This window comes from Leucoraja erinacea, chromosome 1, assembly GCF_028641065.1.
Source record: "Leucoraja erinacea ecotype New England chromosome 1, Leri_hhj_1, whole genome shotgun sequence".
In the NCBI taxonomy this organism is placed as follows: domain Eukaryota; kingdom Metazoa; phylum Chordata; class Chondrichthyes; order Rajiformes; family Rajidae; genus Leucoraja; species Leucoraja erinaceus.
The window spans coordinates 91,169,829-91,189,421 of record NC_073377.1 but is presented as its reverse complement, the minus strand read 5'-3'; the positions used below and the strand labels follow the sequence as shown (position 1 = coordinate 91,189,421).

General features: G+C 45.7%; 1 protein-coding gene across 2 annotated transcripts in view; it reads left to right on the top strand.

Moving 5' to 3' along the window:
* LOC129699218 (carcinoembryonic antigen-related cell adhesion molecule 1-like) overlaps window positions 1-19,593 on the top strand; it is a 41,658-nt gene that overhangs the window by 1,853 nt on the left and 20,212 nt on the right. The gene's annotated exons all lie outside the window — the stretch shown is intronic.

The following is a 19,593-nucleotide window of genomic DNA, read 5'->3' as shown; positions in this document are numbered from 1 at the left end:
ATTAAACATTCTTGATTATTAAAGCTTTTAAAGCATGGTTGTGTTGGGGTTCAAAATATATTGGACAGCAAACATTGGAAACTTGACAGTTACAGCATGCAAAGTATCGCTAACATTTAAAAAAACCTCAACTGTTGATACATATCTGGATTTTTATCTGCAAGCTCATGGTTATCCTTCCCGACTCACAGGAGAAGGTCTGCACAGTGTTCTCTCTCTCTATATTTGGTATCTCCAAAGATAGAAACAAAATGCTGGAATAACTCAGCGGTATATGCAGCATATCTGGAGAGAATGTATGGAAGGTGTTTTGGGACGAGACCCTTTTTCAAACTCCTTCAGTTCTTCAGTCTGAAGAAGGGTCTCAAACCGAAATGTCAACCATTCCTTCTCGCCAGAGATGTTGCCTGTCCTGCTGACTTACTCCTGCATCTGGTATCTATCTTCGGTGTAAACCAACATCTGCAGTTCCTTCCTACACATTTGGTATCTCCAATGCAGACAATCGCATTATGAATTGATAATGGAGCACACCAAAAACGATTTGCTGCTTGACTGGGAAGGCATTTGGGTCACTGGATGGTAGGAGGAGGTGAGGTAGAAAGGACAGGTGATGCATCTCCTGCATTGACTGGGGAAAGTTGGCAAGCATAAAGGAGTATGTATTAGTGGAGATTAAGAGTGACATGGAAGGAATGGTTTCCTTGGAATCCTGCTTGCGAGGGGAAGAGAAAATGTTTCAAGTTGCATGACATTGCATGTAGTGGAAATTATGGAAGATAAGTGGGCAAAGCTGTGGCACTGCTGCTTGCAATCTTGCCTCAGACTGCCAGAGGCCCGGGTTTAATCCCGACTCTGTCTGTGTGGTGTTTGCATATTCTGTGACCATGTGGGTTTGCTTTGGCTGCTCTAGTCCCCCCCCCCCCCATCTAAAATACAAAACCAGAGCAAGTGGTTAGGTTAATTGGTCACTGCAATTATCCCTAGTGTGTAGATGAGTTAGATAATCGAGTGGGGTTGATAAGAATGTATGGGAAAATGAATAAGATTATTGTAGGATGTGTGTAACTGGGCTGATGGTGGGCTGAAAAACTATCTCTCCATGTCTATGCTTATGTCTATAACCCACTGTGATGGAGATGGAAGGAAAACGGTTGCTAAGGGGAAAGGAAGATACTATGGAAACACGAGAACTGTACATGTAATTATCAGAATAGGTATGATGGATGGAGGTATATTGGAAGAACGTGTGAGTTATTCACAAGGGCACAGTACTGCTTTTGTCTGAACAGACTTATGCCTTGCTGAGGTTTATAGCAGAACGCTCACACCTCTTCATATTTCCACTCCACTGCTGAACACGTGGTCATTGTCCCACAGACTGTCACTGATCTCAACTCCTTTGGATCTCCTCACAGCTTCCAGCACCATGGTCCCCCAACCATATAAAGGCTACTTCTACCTCCTCCCAGGATCTACAAGCGGGGCTGTCCTGAAAGATACATTGGTTTACTATACTCTAACCCAACACCACTTATTTCTCTCTACTTTAACACCATTCTTACACCCCTTCCATCTACTCTCTTCCTATTTATATCTGTGATACCTCTGACATCCTCTGTCATTATGACAACTTCCAATTTCGATTACGTAATTAGGTAATCTTCACCACAGACGTCCAATCCACCTGATTGACCAAGATGGCCAGATAGTCCGTTACAACCCACCTCTCACCACCAACCCAATTTGCCCCAATCTTATAGCGGAGCTCTAAGATCTTTGTTGCTGAGTTTGATCCTCCCATGAATCACATGTGTAGGTATGACAGTTCACAGTCGTCCAAGTTATGCCCGTAGTAATTATCGAACAGTCATTGAGTCAGTCTTAAACATGTCACGTAGGGATTTCTTCCAGTAAAGACAACGTTGGTACTGCTCAGCGCTCCTGCAATCTCCACTTGTGTCTTTGAAATGTTTTCAAAAACAGAAGTGTTGGAGCCTCATAAACCTCAACGAGACAACTTCCAATTTCGTCCTCCAGTAAAACATGCATGGTGGAAGCTAGTTTTCAATGTAGTTGAAGGAGGTCACTGTAGGTCGAAGGAGGTTTTCTTCATAGTCGCAAAAGGTTTTCAACATTTGCGTGGGAGGTGGTAGGAGGTTGTAGATCACCTCGACCTTGATTTTTTTTTTTGTGTGGCAGGCAAGGTCACCAGAGGTTGCTGTTTGGAACAGACCCTTTACTCCAACCCGAGAACATCCCCGGAGACCATAGATAGGGAACGTTTCGGGTCGGGACACTTCTTCAGTCTTCTTCCCGAGCCGAAACGCCAACTATCCGTGTTCTCCAGATATGCCAGTACTTTGTGTCTTTTTCTGTAAACTGGCACTTCTTTGTTTCCACCTTGCTTAAACATGTTTAGCATTTCCTCGTTCTAATGCAAGATCACCGACTGGAACATTGGTCTGTTTCTCACTCCACTGCATACTGCCCGTCCCGATAATTATTTTGGAATTGTGTTTAGTTCACTACTAATCATTTATCAAGGCACGCTTGAAAACTTATGTGAAGAATTATATTTGTTTTACAAACCCGCAATCGCAACAGAGAGGTGCCGATCGGTAGCTGTACAATCAGATTCATGTTATGGGTTGTTCGGGTATTGAGCCGATGTCAATAGTCCCGGGCCGTGGGTCAAAGCTTTTCAGAGGTTTGTGGTTTCCATGATTTCAAACCCCTCTCCCATCCGCTTCCGTCCCCCGCCCCCACCCCTGTCCCGATTGCAGTAACACATACCCGAGTTGCGGCTCCAACGTCGAGATGACAAATGAGATGACAAATCCTTTCAAATGAGAAGGATTTACCTCAATCAAATGGATATAGCCAAATACAGGATCTGAAGAAGGGTCTTGATACGAAACGTCACCTATTCCTTGTCTCCATAGATGATTTTACTCCAGAATGTTGTGCCTACATTCAGAATAAACCAGCATCTGCAGTTCCTTCCTAATAGTAAAATACTTTGCTTCTGTTTCAAAGAACGCCAAGGTGATTCTCTCCTCGACTATATTGATGTCGCAACCAACGACTTCAAGCTACTGAAAGTCTCCTTCCTCTCTCTCTCTCTCTCTCGACCACCTATCCAGCATTTTGTGTCTAACTTTAAAGTGTTGTCTAGCCGTAATATTATTTCTAGGAATTTGCGGTGCACTAATTGACTGATAGCTAGATCCAAATGTGCGTCATTTATTGTAACCCACACTAGGACGCCTTGACTGTGAATGTATCTTTTTTTTGAGGATATGAGAATAGTGATACATTCACAGTCAAGGCGTCCTAGTGTGGCGCCACCACGGGGATATGGGGAGAAGGCAGGAACGGGGTACTAATTGTGGATGATCAGCCGTGATCTCCTTGAATGGCAGTGCTGGCTCGGGGCCGAATGGCCTACTCCTGCAGTTATTGTCTAATGTATTTTCAACCAGACAGACGTTGCCTTGTTTCCAAGTGGTCGAGGAAGCCAACAGATCGTTACATGTCCAAGTATAAGCTACATGTCCAAGTAATGTCCAAGAGTCGCGGGCTTACACTTGAAATGTAGCTGTACGTGAGAATGGGAGTCGGAACTCCGTCAGCTGAACTCGTTTAATCATTCCCAGGTCATGTCACGCTGAAGTAATTTCCAACATGCATTCTTTCACAGTTGGTGATGTGTATCTTCTCATTCAATTGGATATTGATAATTGTTTAAAGAGAAAGGAAGAACAATGCACACAGACACCGCAGTGCATTTAACATCACTGGTAGGGGAGTGATTTTGGAGCGACGCTAATCTTGAACCAGATTTAATAGCATTGTTAAACATAGGTCAATGACATTTGCAGAATTTAATTCGTAGAAGAGAAATTGTGTTTGACTAACATTTCAAATTGAGGTTTTGATGGAGTACGAGGGTAGACATTAGAAATTATTTATAGTATGTTACATAATGTTAATAGTAACATTACTTGGTTTCAATAAACCTTCAATAAGGGTTCTGGGTTGTGCTGCTCCATGAGTCTTGGCAAACTTTACCTGACCTGGACACGATCAGCACTGAGCACAGAAAATAGTCTAATATCAAGGATGACTAACAATAGAGCAACGTGGACAGTTAACTTAAATTAAAGGGCACACATTTAAATGTGCCTACAGACATAGAGATTTAGGTCTATAGCATTCAAATCTTTAAAAGTGGCTGGGCAACTTGAAAAGATTGGTGAATGGAGGCATGGATTTAAACAAGGAAGGAACTTAAGAAGGGTCTTGCCTTGAATGTCACCTGTCCATGTTCTCCAGTTATGCTGCCTGACCCGCTGAGTTACTCCAACACTTTGTGTCCTTTAAGGAACTTCCCCCTTTGTTATGTCCATTCAACAAAGTCAAGGATCCTTCCATTGTCGAGCACAACAGTCCTAGTTTACTAAATTAATAATGATGATATGATCAGCTGGTCGGGCCACAACATGGGTGCTCCTGTTAAGGAACACTAACTGGGTGTACTACATAACATTAACACAATAGGAGCAGGGGTAGACAACTCAGCCCCTCAAAGTTGCCCTGCCATTCTATATTACCATGATTGATCCAATGCTGGCAATGCACATAGAATCTCAGCTGGAGTGTTGTTCTACTTCACATCACCTCACATCAGGTAGGATGTCAAAGCTTCACAGCTATGCACAGATTTAGTAGAATGGTACAAGCACAATGCTATCGGTTATGTGGAGAAAACAGAGCAACTGGTGATGCACAGAGGTGGTGCAGCGAGAGATGTTGGTATGCCTACTTTGAAAAAGGCTCTCTCTGACGAGAGTTCAGCAAACCCCTTTGTGCTTTAATTTGGTCTATTTACCTTCTATTCTCTCGTTTCCTTTTACCCTGACTTTCAGTCTGAAGAAGAGTCTCGACCCAAAACCACCTATTCCTTTTCTCCTGAGATACTGCCTGGCCCGCTGTATTATTCCAGCTTTTTGTGTCTATCTTTGAAATATTATGGAAGTGGTTAAGATTGAAAATATTGAAATCAGCACCTTCTTGCTTTGTAAATACTGTTACAGGTGAGAAGGTAGTTCAGTTACAGAATAGCCAGATCCATCCTATGTTTATGGTTATGCTATTTTTATGTCTGGTCTGGTTAAACTTATCTTCAGGACTTTGAAGATCATTAAAGGACTTTAAAGGACGTACTGAGTGGATTTATTTTTCGTTTTAGTTAGACAGAGGCTAGACAAAACCAAATTGAAAATAGGTTGATTTTAAGAGAGCGAAAATATGATTGTGAAAACAACAAAGAGAAACATTTAAAACAATTTTAAATCTAAAGAATCGAGGAAAAATATCTCATTAAGAATGCACCACAGCAAACTTATGAATTGGAAACATTGAAACAAAAAAAATGGCATGCTAAGTAACTTAATGCTGCAATATTTTTTTCCTTATCGCAGCAATATTAGGGGTTTTTCTAACATCATGGTACATTACCTGAAGAGAAACTGAGATAAATGGATACAGAGACAGAGTTGCAGAGCTTGGAGCAAGATATCACAAGGCACCTCTCTAATAATTCTGGAGATGTATGGAGGCCTATTTACAAGACCAGATAAATAAAGTCCATGACATTGGAAGAGGAGATTGGACTTCTAATCCATGACTACATTTTGAAATACAAATATTTTTCAAGCCACAAGCTACAAGCCACAATACCGAGATATGAAGAGGAAAAGAGACCATGTAAGGTCGGATAAAAGTTGCAGATTTTCAAATGGATTTTGGCAGAACGGTAAATCAGGCAAGAAAGTGTAGGAATAGTCAAATTTGGAAATAATAATTGGTTGGAGAAAGGATTCACCATGTGGTGGACAATGGAGGGAATAATGAGAAGCAAATGTTTGTAAATGTGGAAGTTTATTATCTTGTGATTTGGAGAGTCCCAGCAAAAATAACCCTATTAGTAAAAGTATAAATTATGGGCCTGCCCCACTTCGGCGATTTTTCAGGCGTCTGCCGTCGAGTGTCAAGTTGCCAGCAGTCTTGAACTGCAACTGTCGGAGTGGAACACACACACATCGCAAAGGCAGGGGACAGGGCAAGCGGGGAGAGCGCTGTCTGTAATTCACACGGTGCAAAGCCAAGGTGATAGAGACACACACCGTGATGAACAGGATGTTTGGCGCTGTAATTCTTCTTCTTTCGTGTGGCATGCACACCTTAAAGTTGTAGGACAACTTGTTATATTTGATCTTCTGTTTGTGCACGTCTAGTTGATTGCATTAGTCGAAACAGGGCGGACCACGTGAAGGTTGCAATCTTCCACCCCGGTGCTGTAATTAAGATGGTTAAAGCACAGTGTACGGTAAGTTCTTTAAAAGGGGGGAGAAGGGGAGAGAAGGGGAGGAGGGAGAAGGGGAGAGAAGGGGAGACAACTTTTAAGAAGCCAGAGATACACGGCTGTGAAGCTCGGCGGACATTTAACATTACCGGTCGGTTATCCTTGGTTCTGAAAACTACTGCTTACCTTATTTTTTCCCAATGAGCCGATGAAATTCACCGGTCAGCACCAGCTACAACCTACAAGAACCTACGAGAACCTTCGACCTCCTGGCAACCCACTAGCACCTCCTGGCAACCCACCTACGGCACGAGAATTCTCATTACTCTCCATGGAGGCTTCATTCTAGTTGCCGCTAATTTTTCAATATATTGAAACATATGCGGCGACTATAATGAGGCCACGACTAGTTCCCAGAATGCGGGAACTCCTCACGACCATGAAGGCCACTCCCCTGGCAACCACCTGTGGACATGTGGCGACCATGTGGCGACTGCATAGTCTCCTGCAGTCGCCTAAGTGGGACAGGCCCATGGGTGTATAACATAAATTGTTGCCTCCAGATTTTCAGTGTGGAAGAGAGACAAGAGAGTGGACAGCACCATGAGGCCATTGATTAATTCACTGTTTCAGGTCATGAAAAGGGTGATGCTAGGGCAATTGTGAATGTTCCATGTGGTCCTCGTGCTAGTGATGACAATGGCAGGGTCGAGATCATGTTTTGTGTTTGCATTGGCAAGACCACTTCTATTTGGCCCAAGCCAATGCAACAAAATTCATCACAGCAATCATAATTATTGTGTTGTATTATTAACAGTCATAGTTATGGTGTTCAATTCAAAAGATAGATGGAAGATTTGTGTACTTAAATATATCTTGACAGCTGCTGGATTGAAATGCAGCATTTAATGGACCTAGTGCAAGAGATTAAACAGGGAAGTTCCATAACATGGTTCACGACCTCCTGCAAAGTAAACAATTACAACTTAAAGATTCATTTCCTTTCTTTAACCAAATAGAAGAGACTCTTGGATTGGTCCATTTGCTGCTACAAGTAATCAGTTGTCTTTTTTTTCTTTTAGTCCTCTTGGGCAAAAACAATAAAGTTAACTCCTTGAACTTCTTTATGTTTCACCAAATAGTTAGCCAATCAAGATATAAAATCTGGATAACATGCTGGTTAACAATAACACAAAAGAGAGCCAAGATTATTTGGTTGTGATGAATTTGTATTCATTTCAAATACTTCCAGCTGCTGTTGGCTGACTTTGTTAAATTGCAATTGATTGCTGCAGCTGTTTTCTGTTTCTGGCAAGTTAATGGGATGAGCAACAAATTCACTCAGGACATTGAAAAAACCCAATTCAGCCCAAACACCTCATAAAATGCTGCTGAAGTTGCATGACAAACAGGTCAGTGAACTCTCAGACATTTGTGCACAGTCTGGGCAGACTGGCTGCCTTATTTGGTGTGTCTCTGGGAAGATTGACTCAACTTATCAATTCCAATGGAACAGCATGACATGCTGCCTGTATGCCTTGAACAAGTAGATGGAAATAGACATCTGGCACAAACAACACAATCAATTTTCTTAAATACTGAAGAAATATGTATAATTTATGGAGAGAAAATATTAATGATCAATGAACAGTGATTATTTAGTTACTTTCACACTTTTGCAATTATGCCATTCTGATAATGAACATAATGTTCAAAATCATGATGCTAACAAACGGTGTATCATTTAGACATAATTGGATATATTCCATTGTTTTCTGCAGTAAAATCAGCTATGAATTAAATTATTGGCCCTTATAGTTTTGTATCTGTGAAGCACCCATATGCTTTAAAATCAAATTAATTTTACTGTCTCAAAACACAAAACAAAAAAATATTGATAAGGTCATAAGTGATACTAGAATTCGGCCATTTGGCCCATCAAGTCTACTCTGCCATTCAATCATGGCTGATCTATCTCCCTCGTAGGAGGCTGGAGATATATAAACAGAATTCAGGAGTTATTAGAATAGGCAGAATCTGTGGAAGGAGAAACTGCTAAAATTTTACGTCAATGTCCTGATTTGTTTCGAAGACTGAATTATAAAGTTTCACTTTTGGGCCTCAACCAACGACCGTCCTCAACTATCTTCCCTATATCCACATAATATTAGTGGCTACATAAAAGGAATCAAGAAACTTACAAAATAACAGATACATTATAACCATATAACAATTACAGCACGGAAACAGGCCATCTCGACCCTTCTAGTCCGTGCTGAACACGCATTCTCCCCTAGTCCCATATACTTGCACTCAGACCATAACCCTCCATTCCTTTCCCGTCCATATAACTATCCAATTTATTTTTAAATGATAAAAACGAACCTGCCTCCACCACCTTCACTGGAAGCACATTCCACACAGCCACCACTCTCTGAGTAAAGAAGTTCCCCCTCATGTTACCCCTAAACTTCAGTCCCTTAATTCTCAAGTCATGTCCCCTTGTTTGAATTTTCCCTACTCTCAGTGGGAAAAGCTTATCCACGTCAACTCTATCTATCCCTCTCATCATTTTAAAGACCTCTATCAAGTCCCCCCCTTAACCTTCTGCGCTCCAAAGAATAAAGCCCTAACTTGTTCAACCTTTCTCTGTAACTTAGTTGCTGAAACCCAGGCAACATTCTAATAAATCTTCTCTGTACTCTCTCTGTTTTGTTGACATCCTTCCTATATGACATTGATGGCCAAATTAGTAATTTATAGGGGACGTACCATATCTTGGTATCAAACCTGTTTGGTATCAAATATATACACTGCTCAGCCACTCCATTCAAGATGGTTCCATTATTTATAGTTTCCATGGGAAGCTTATTTCATATGTTCACTATTAAGTAGTTAATATAAATGCTTTTGTCTCAACTGCCTTGATAAATGTGCACAAAATTCAATCTCCACAAAAAAAATGTAGTGGATTGATCTAACCATTTGATCTGCTACGTGACAATGTAAATATTGATTCGAAATATATTTCAAGTTCAAGTTCAAGTGAGTTTATTGTCATGTGTCCCTGTATAGGACGATGAAATTCTTGCTTTGCTTCAGCACACAGAACATAGTAGGCATTTACAACAAAGATAAGTGTGTCCATATACCATGATATAAATATATACACACATGAATAAATAAACTGATAAAGTGCAAATAACAGAAAATGTTTATTAATATTCAGAGTTTTGTCCGAGCCAGGTTTAATAGGCTGATGGCTGCTGGGGAAGTAGCTATTCCTGTATAGCTTGAATATTTTAACAGCAAGAGGATGTGTTCTGATGATGGAAAATATTAACCAGCAGATGAGAAGAACTCAAAAAGGTCAGTGGTTTTACCTTGTGAACTTGAGCATTTGTTAATCGCCAAAATCAAAGGTCCATCTTTTGAAAAATTGACAAACTGATACTTTTCTTAGTCGATTTTTGTGCAGTTCTTGGTATTTTGCAAAGCAATAACTCATCACCTTGTACAACAAGGTAGAGTCAGCATAGTAAATGTAGATGATATGTGCATGTACCTTTAACATAGTGACCTCACCACTACTAACCACTCCCCATATCACAAGTATAATTACAACCTCCCCACCCACTGATCTCTCTCTGGTTCCCGTGACAGACCACGTACAACTAGTGGAGTAATGTATGTTACAGTATGAATAAAGTGAAGTAAAGACACAGTGTGTTGATGACACTTCTTTACATGGTGTCATAAATCTTATCCTTGCGCCTCCTGTTTATCGGTTGTTTATTTCCTTTTGACCCAGTTCCCCGTCCCCTTTCTCTATTTCCTCGTTATGGCCACTTCCTGCCGCAAGCCCGACGCGCTTGTCTTCGATTCTGACATTGCCCATCGGTGGGATGTCTTTCGACGTGACTTCGACCACTATGTCACAATCGCTCATCCTGCCGCCACCCCTGAGGTCAAAGCTTCTCTGCTTCTCAACTTGGCTGGTCCCGATGCCCTGGAACGGTCTGACTCATACGTCTATGCTGCGGATGAAACTGCTCGTGACCTGGTATGTTTAATGGCTAAGTTTACCACAATGTGCGACATCCCCTCTAACTGCATCTTAGAGCGTTTTAAAATGTTCGGGCGGCGTCAGAACCCAGGTGAATCCATTGATAATTATGTCGCTGTGCTGCGACACCTGGCCAGGCGGTGCCGCCTGGACACGCTGACCCCCGATGAACTGACCAGGGACATCCTGGTTTATGGTCTATGCGATGAGAAGCTGAGGGCTGAACTTTTGCGCAAGCCCGACCTGTCTTTTAATGAGGCCATGCATGCCTGCCGTATGGCCGAAGCTGTCACCTCGGCGGTGTCACCGGCTGATCATGATATTAACTCTGCCAGTTTTGTTGGCCGTCGGCGGTACATGGGTCCGCCACGACAACGGGGGCCCACTGCTCCCAGGGGAAGCAACCCGCAGCGGTGCCTCAATTGTAACTTTGCCTCCCATCAATTCAATGTGTGCCCTGCCTTGGGCAAAACGTGTAACTTCTGCAGGAAATTGAACCATTTCTCTGCTGCCTGTCGTTCCCGTGGGAAGCCTGTTGCTGCTCCACGGCGTATTTTAAACAATTTGGAGCAAGCTGATAGCGTGCTTGGTTCCCAGTACCAGCCTGACGAACTCCATATGTCTGACTCGAGTTCCTCCCAGGGGGAGACCAGCATATTTTCACTGTTGGATACACCTGCACTGATAACGGACCCTTCAGTTCGTGTAGCTGTGAACAACTCGACCTTCACCGCGAAAATCGACACGGGGGCGGTCGCAAATGTAATGTCAACAAGCCTTTTCAGGAAGATAAGAACTAATGAGAAAGTCACTTCTGATCGATCCCTTTTGCATGCCTATGGGGGGCGTGCTTGTTCCTGTGGGGAAGGCTACTCTGCACTGCAAGATACTGGAGACCTCTCGGCCCCTCACTTTTTATCTGCTAGATTCAAACTGCATCACCCTGTTGGGCATCCAAGCTTGCCAAGACATGGGCCTGGTCTCCTTCCACCGTGACATCCACCAGGTGCAGACCCTTATGAACCCCCTGATCGAATATCCTGACCGCTTTGACGACGAGCTGGGCAAGCTGCCCTGCTCCTACAAGATTGTTGTCGACCGCAATGTCGAGCCAGTGATTCGTCCGCCACACCGCGTCTCCTTCGCCATGAAGGATAAAGTTGAGTCGACGCTGCACAACATGGTTACCATGGGCATCCTGAAAGAGGTGAGCGAACCCACCAGGTGGGTCTCCACTATGGTTGTTGCCGCGAAAAAGGACAAAAGCGAGATACGCATTTGCATCAACCCCAAGGACCTGAACCTTGCCATCAAACGACCGCAGTACCCCATGCGAACGGTAGAGGACGTCACTGCACAGGTTGGCCCGGCCACAATCTTTTCCGTTCTCGATGCCAAAAGTTCCTTCTGGCAGATACCGTTTGACGAGCAGTCCTCATACCTGACAACTTTCAGCACCCCTTTCCGCAGGTTCTGGTTCCTCCGGATGCCATTCGGGATCAACTCTGCCAGCGAGGTGTTCCAGCGGACAATGGAGCAACTGTTTGCCGGTCTACCATGTGCCATCATCGTTGACGACATCCTGGTCTACGGTGAGGATGTTGCTGAGCACGACTTCAACCTCCGCCAAGTCCTGGACCGGGCCCGGAAGATTAACCTCAAATTAAACTCCAAGAAGTGCCGATTCCGCGTCCCGGAGGTCACTTATGTGGGCCACGTTTTTACAGCCTCGGGGCTGAAGCCCGACCCGCAGAAAACATCTGCCATCTCCGGAATGTCTTCACTTACTGACGTGCCCAGCCTGCAACATTTCCTGGGCATGGTTAATTACCTGGGGAAGTTCATCCCCGACCTCAGCGAGCTGAGCGCGCCCCTAACGGAGATGATTAAGAAGGACACTGCCTGGGCCTGGTTCCCTCAACACCAAAGAGCTTTTGACGTTCTGAAGTCCAGGTTGGTCAGCACCCCCACGCTCAAAATTTTCGACCTACAGCGTCCCATTGTCATCACCTGCGACGCCTCCCAGTTCGGTCTTGGTGCCGCTTGTCTACAGCTCCACGATGGCCTGCAGCTGCCTGATTCCTACACGTCCTGCACCATGACCCCTGCTGAGCAGCGCTAAGTTCAGATAGAGAAGGAGTTGCTGGCTGTGGTATTTGCCTGCTCCAAGTTCAAGGACTACATCCTGGGCAACACTTTCACCATCGAGACCGACCACCAACCGCTTGTCACCATCCTCAACAAGCCGATTCACGTTGCCTCATCCCGGTTGCAGTGCATGATGCTGCAGCTCCAGCGTTTTACGTTCGAGATTGTCTATCGCAAAGGCAAGGACATGTTCGTGGCCGACATGCTGTCCCGCGCACCGCTAACGTCCACTGATCGCCACCCATATGAAATGTCTGACTTGATGGTGCTCAATGTCAATATTGTACCTTCACAGCAGATGCAGTCCCTGGTCCAGCACACTGCCAAGGATCCCGCCCTCCAACAGCTTGCAGCTGTCATCCAGCAGGGCTGGCCGGACCGTCGCTCCACTTTGCCGGCAGGTGCCGTGCCCTACTTCCTGGTCCGGGATGAGCTCGTGCTGCACGACGGCGTGGTTGTGAAGGGACACAAGGTGGTTGTACCTGCTGCGCTGCACGACCACTATTTTCAGGCCGCCCACCGCGGTCATCCTGGGGCCGAGGCCACTTTGTCTCACGCTCAGAGCCAGTTCTACTGGCCCGGTATGGCTCAGTACATCCGGGAGAGGGTCTCCGCCTGCTCCATCTGCAACAGTCTCACTCCCCACCAGCAACGGCAGCCGCTTCTTCAGCAGCCTGCTCCCGAACTGCCCTGGATGGCGGTTGCCACTGACATTTTCGAGTGGCGTGGCAAGCACTTCCTGGTCCTTGTCGACTATTACTCCAGCTGGTTCGAGGTTGACCAGCTGCACTCCCTCACCTCTTCGGCCGTTATCGGGAAGCTGCGCTGCCACTTCGCTACCTTCGGCTCCCCGGCCAGTCTGCAGTCGGACAATGGCAGCCAGTTCACGAGCGCCGAGTTTCGGAATTTCTCGGCCAGCTGGAATTTCCGCCACTACACCAGTAGCCCGGAGTACCTGCAGAGCAACGGCCTGGCAGAGCGCGCAGTCCGCAGTGCCAAAGACTTGCTGGAACATTGTCGTTTGTCTTGCTCTGACTTTTACCTTGCCCTCCTTAACCTTCGCAACATCTCCCGCGACCCTGCCATGGGCTCCCCTGCGCAGCGACTCATGTCTCGCACCACGAGGCCCCCGATCCCGGTGGCCCAGCGCTCCCTCGTGCCCTCCGTCCTCAAGCCCGCTGCTGTCCAGGAGCGCATTGCCCTTAAGCACAAAATCCAGAAGCGCTCCCACGATAAGTCCTGCCGTCCTCTCCCAAGTCTCTTCCCCGGTCAAGTTGCCTGAATGCAGTCCCCCTCCTTTCACTCCAGGCTCGCCACCGTCGTCGGCTCCGCAAGTTCGCCTCGGTCCTATCTGGTCGACCATGACGGCACCGTTTACCGCCGGTCACGACAGCACCTGCGGCTTGTCAACGAGCCACCACCTCCGCCCACGGACCCTTTTGCTCCGCCGCTGCAGTCTTCCACCCCTCCCGCCGCTCCTCGCATGCCTCGGTCCCTGCCTTCTCAGCTCTATCAGCCGACTTCTCCCCCGTCTCACCCTCCCTCGCCTGCCCGTCTGCCCGCTGCTGCGCCCGCGTCCCCTTCTTCTTCTCCGTCTTCTCCACCCCCTCCCGGGTCCCCCATTCCGGTTCGGTCACCTGCACCTGCACCTGCTCCTTTTCTTCCTGCAGGGAGGGGAGATGGGGAGATGCGAACCCGGTCGGGACGCGTTGTCAAGCCGACTGTCCGTTATGGCGACTTTGCGTAACTGCTCATAGCGCATGTGACGTGGTCGCCCTGTCACTACATTGTTGCCTTTGGTTTCCAAGGGGAAGGATGTAGATGATATGTGCATGTACCTTTAACATAGTGACCTCACCACTACTAACCACTCCCCATATCACAAGTATAATTACAACCTCCCCACCCACTGATCTCTCTCTAGTTCCCGTGACAGACCACGTACAGCTAGTGCAGTAATGTATGTTACAGTATGAATAAAGTGAAGTAAAGACACAGTGTGTTGATGACACTTCTTTACAGTAAACCATAATTATTTTAGTGTGAATATTGCAATGAGGGTCCTGCAAGCTGCATGGGATGCTGATTTGTACATTTCAGCAGTTTTAAGTGTAGCCATAAGTTTGGAGAAAGGAACGTGTTTTAAGGATCATCTTCAACAAGGAGACGAAGTTTAAAAAGACAAGTCCAAGACTAGGACTTACTAGGACTTGCTAGGGCAGCTTCAGGCATGGAACCAATTGTGCAGCAAATAAAGAAGATAGAAGAAACAAGGAACTGCAGTTACTAGTTTACAAACAAAGACAAAGTGCTGGAGTAACTCAGTGGGTCAGGCAGCATCTCCAAGAGACAAGACAAGACAAGACAAGACAAGACAAGAGACATTTATTTGTCACATTGTACCAATTGGTACAGTGAAATATGTGGTCACCATACAGCCATACGAATAAAAAAAAGAGCACAGAACACAATAGTCTTTAACACAGACATCCCCACACAGCGGAATCAAAGTTTCCCACTGTGAGAGAAGGCACCAAAGTTCAGTCATCCTCCTGTGTTGTTCACCCATGGTCGGGGGCTCCCGAACCCTTTGCTGTCGCCGCTACGGGCGGTCCGATGTTCAGGCCCTCTCGCTGGAATGATGGAACTCCGACGTCGGAACGGGAGAACAACCTCAGCGGCTTGGACATCCGAATCGGCCACTTCCTACCATAGTCCGCGACGCCCGAAGCCCATGCTGGCAGCCCTTGGCAAAAGTCCCAGGACTCCATGATGTTGAAGTCAGTGCCGCCCGCACTGGAAGCTCTACAAACCACAGCTCTGCGATGTTGAAGCAGCAGACCCAACACTCCGGAGCTTCAAACGCCGATCCAGGTAAGGCATCACCTGCTCCGCGGCAAAAAGGTCACGTCAATCATTTTGCCTTGTAGGCACAGATTTTCAAGGTGATTTGGTATTAATTATGTTAATGGCGATTTCAGCAAATATAATGGTTCCAGGAAGACGGACTTCAATAATTGTTTCTTATCAATTATACTTTGTGTTCCCTTCTTCACACCACCTGCTTTTGGTCCATTGTCTATAACAGGGGCCGCCAAACAACATTGCACCTTTCTTCACGACGGCCCTGTGATGTCCAGGCTCTGACGATCCGAGGGACCTACCTGGTAATAACACTAAGAGCAGCTCCAGGCTGCTGTTCTCTCCGACTCGAATCGACTCAACGCCTAAGGGGCCTATCCCACTTAGGTGATTTTATTCGGCGATAACCGGAAAATAGGTTGTTGCCACATGGTCGCGGGGTGATGCCTGTATTGTCGTGAGTTGTCTCTTCAAGTGTCGTTAACTTTTTTCTTGTCGCCGCTGGATTTTGAAATATTCAAAACATTTCGGTGACAGTGGGTTTGTTGCCTGTCTTCTGCTGTCATAGGTTGTCGCCAGGATGACGCCAGGTGACATTGGTTGTCGCCGGGTGATGACCTTGGTGATTTCCATTGGCAACAACGTACGTCATCCTACGTCAACCGGCGACAGTACCGGCGTCAAGAGAATTCTTCATTTGTCGCCAACAGGGTCGCAGCTTTTCGTAGCGTGTCACGGGTGGAGGTAGGTTGACTTCGGTTGTCCTAGGTTATCGCCTGTGTGGTCGAAGGGTGTCGTCATGGTTGTCGTAGGTGTGGTCGCAGGTGGACATCACAAGTCGCGAGGAACTGTGTCGCCGGGTTGACGTAGCTTATCGTAGCTTGACGTCGACTGGGTGGTAGCTTGTTGTATGGGTCGGTCCATTGCGCTGTCCCACTATGATTGTGAGTGTCACCGGCAGTCGTCTAAAATAACCTAAGTGGGACAGGCCCTTAACTGATATACGCTCCATCCTGCGCTGAGCTTGCTGCGGGCCAGATAAAATCTCGAGGCGGGCCGGATGTGGCCCGCGGGCCATAGTTTGGAGACTCCTGGTCTATAATTTACTGTTACACTCCAGCAGAAATAGTTTTGGGCAACTAAAGTCTCAAAGGGTGGAAAAACTTACAAAACCCATAAATACTGGAACTACCGAACTGATTAGACAACGTCATTGGAGAAATAAATAATTGACATTTCAGATCAATTACATTAATGAGAAAGTTATTTTTTATTATGCATGGAAAAGGGGAGAGGAGAGGCAATGAAAGGGTTCATGATAGTAAAAAAGGAGGGATGATAATGCACAGAAAATGTAAACTGTACTGGAACAGATAAAGACAATCAAAATAAGCATGGTAGTGACAAAGGTGGAAATAGCAGAATCGTAATTTAAAACTGTTGAACTCAGTGTTAGGACCACGGTGTAATGTGCAAAATTTGACGTGCTACTCCTTGAGCTTCAGTGGAACACTTCTTGATGGCAAAGATTGAAGATGTAAACATGCAATGAGGTGGAGAGTTAAAGAGACAAGCATCCAAAAGCTCAGGGCCATCATTGGCAACTGAGCAAATGTGTTCTGCATGGTGATCGCGCTCTCTTTTTTTGCCCTCTCCACTGCAGGCAAGATCAGGTTGTGAGCAGGGAGTATAATAAGGTGAGAGAGCAATTTAATCACTGCTTCATTTAGGGTGCATGTGAATACGGCCTGGTTTGGCAACTTGAATGCCCGGGAATGGAGAAGATTTTAAAAAGCGGTGAACACCACCCAGCCCATCACGGGCACTGACCTCCCCACCATCGAAGGGATTTACAAAAAGGCAGCCAGCATCATCAGAGACCAACATCACCATGCTCTCATTTCACTGCTTCATCAGGAAAATGGTATCAGAGCCTGAAACCTGTAATGTTCATGAGCAGTTTCTTCCCTACAACCATTTGACTATTAAACACTACGAACGTCCAAATAACTCCAAGCTATATAGGCCAGGGCATTATTTTTTTTAATTTGCACTATTATTGTTTGTTTAATTATTTAATAGCTAAATGGTTATAGGGAAGAAACTGCTCATGAACATTACAGTTTTCGGGCTCCGATACCATTTTCCCGCTGGAAGGAGTGAAATAATATATATATATCTTTTTTTGTTTTTTTATTATGGGTTTTACAGAGTACTGTGTTCACATATATGTTGCGCTGCTGCAAGTAAGAATTTCATTGGTCTGTTTCTGGACATATGACGATAAAATTCAGTGAAATTGTGGCTTGCATCTCTGACCTTCAGGGGGAGCAATGGTTTGTATCAGAACAGTCAGATTAAGTGACAATTTGACCCATCAACTGACAGGCATAGAATATTTGGGAGAAAATTAAAACAGAGAAAAAACAGACACTTTATTTGAATATATAGCAAATGAGGTAAATGTAAAGAATAATGTCCATGAGAGATAAACCTAGAAATGTTATCATGTGGCACACCATTCAATGAAATAATGATGAATTCAGCATTTACTTTCATGGTGCTTTGTGCATTAATTACATTTGCATTTGGAGCAACTCAGTCACTTTCTATTCCTTCCAAAGGCATGCAACACACAGCAGGACTGTCCCACTTGCGTGTCCTTGGCACGCAAATTACTCGACGGTCCCGTGAAGGTCGGGCGCGCTTACATGCGTACGCACAGCCGTCTGGAGCGCGTGACGTCATTTGAAGATGGACACAAAGCTGGAGTAACTCAGCGGGACTGGCAGCATCTCTGAAGAGAAGACATTTAGGATGCATGTGAATACGGCCTGGTTTGGCAACTTGAATGCCCGGGAAAGGAGAAGATTTCAAAAAGCGGTGAACACCGCCCAGTCCATCCAATGGGTGATGTTTCCGGTCAAGACTCTTCGTCAATCTGAAAAGAAGGGTCTTGACCCAAAATGTCACGCATTGCTTCTCTCCTGAGATGCTGCCCGTCCCGCTGAATTACTCCTGCATTTTGTGTCCATCTTCAATTTTCTTGGCCCCGCTCTGGGAGTAGGAGTGGGGGCGGATCCGGATCTGCAACGGCCGTGAGCCCCAGGCCGAGTTTGGTGATCTTTTGCCTGCTTCTGTGCTGTTGAAGGTGAGACGTTGCGTCTCGCCAGGGTCTTGGGCCTGTCCCACTTTCGCCGTCAGTTACGCGACAGGCTGTTGGCGCGCGAAGATTTTATTTGCTACAAAAATTTCGGAGCGCTGCGCGAAGTAGAGCACAACTACATACCCCTCCGCGCTTCTCAGTGGGACGGGCCCTGTGCGGCCATATGATGCCCATGCGCCTCAACGCGACCACGAGGTCGCGTAATTTGCATGCCAAGGACACGTAAATGGGACAGGCCCTTAACTTACTGTTTGCAACTAATCACAAGGTGACCATATGCCCTGGTTTCAATTGCACCTTCCTGAATTTATGTCACATCATTCTACTCTGCTCCTGACTTGTCTTCGAGGCAGTGGAATTACTCTGGGTAGTAGGAGGAAAGCCACTTTCCACAAGATATCCAGACTCCGACCCTTCTTGCAACCACAGTTTCTCTGTGACTGGTTAAGCTAAGGTTCTGAGTCAATGGCAACCGAGAGGAGGTTGATGATTGATGAGTTGGCAATCTTAGTGTCAATGAATGTCAAGGTTTGTCTCTCCCCCCTTGCTTCAGATAGCCATTGACTAGCACTTTGTTGGCATGAAAATCATCTGCATTGATCATGGCTGAGTGTGGTCTAGTTCGTGCTGTTGTGTGCTGATGGGCTATGAATGGAATTGAACATCAGTGAACACACCACATCTGACTTACTGATAGAAAGACACGGCTGGGGATGATGATGACGATGACGACAACGACGCCGCCATTCGGCCCATCATGTCTACTCCACCATTCAATCCTGGCTGATCTATCTCTCCCTCCTAACCTCATTCTCCCACATTCTCCCCATAACCTCTGACGCCTGTACTAATCAAGTTCCCTCTTAAACAAAAATCTATCGAGCTCAGCCTTAAATATAGAAACATAGAAACATAGAAATTAGGTGCAGGAGTAGGCCATTCGGCCCTTCGAGCCTGCACCACCATTCAATATGATCATGG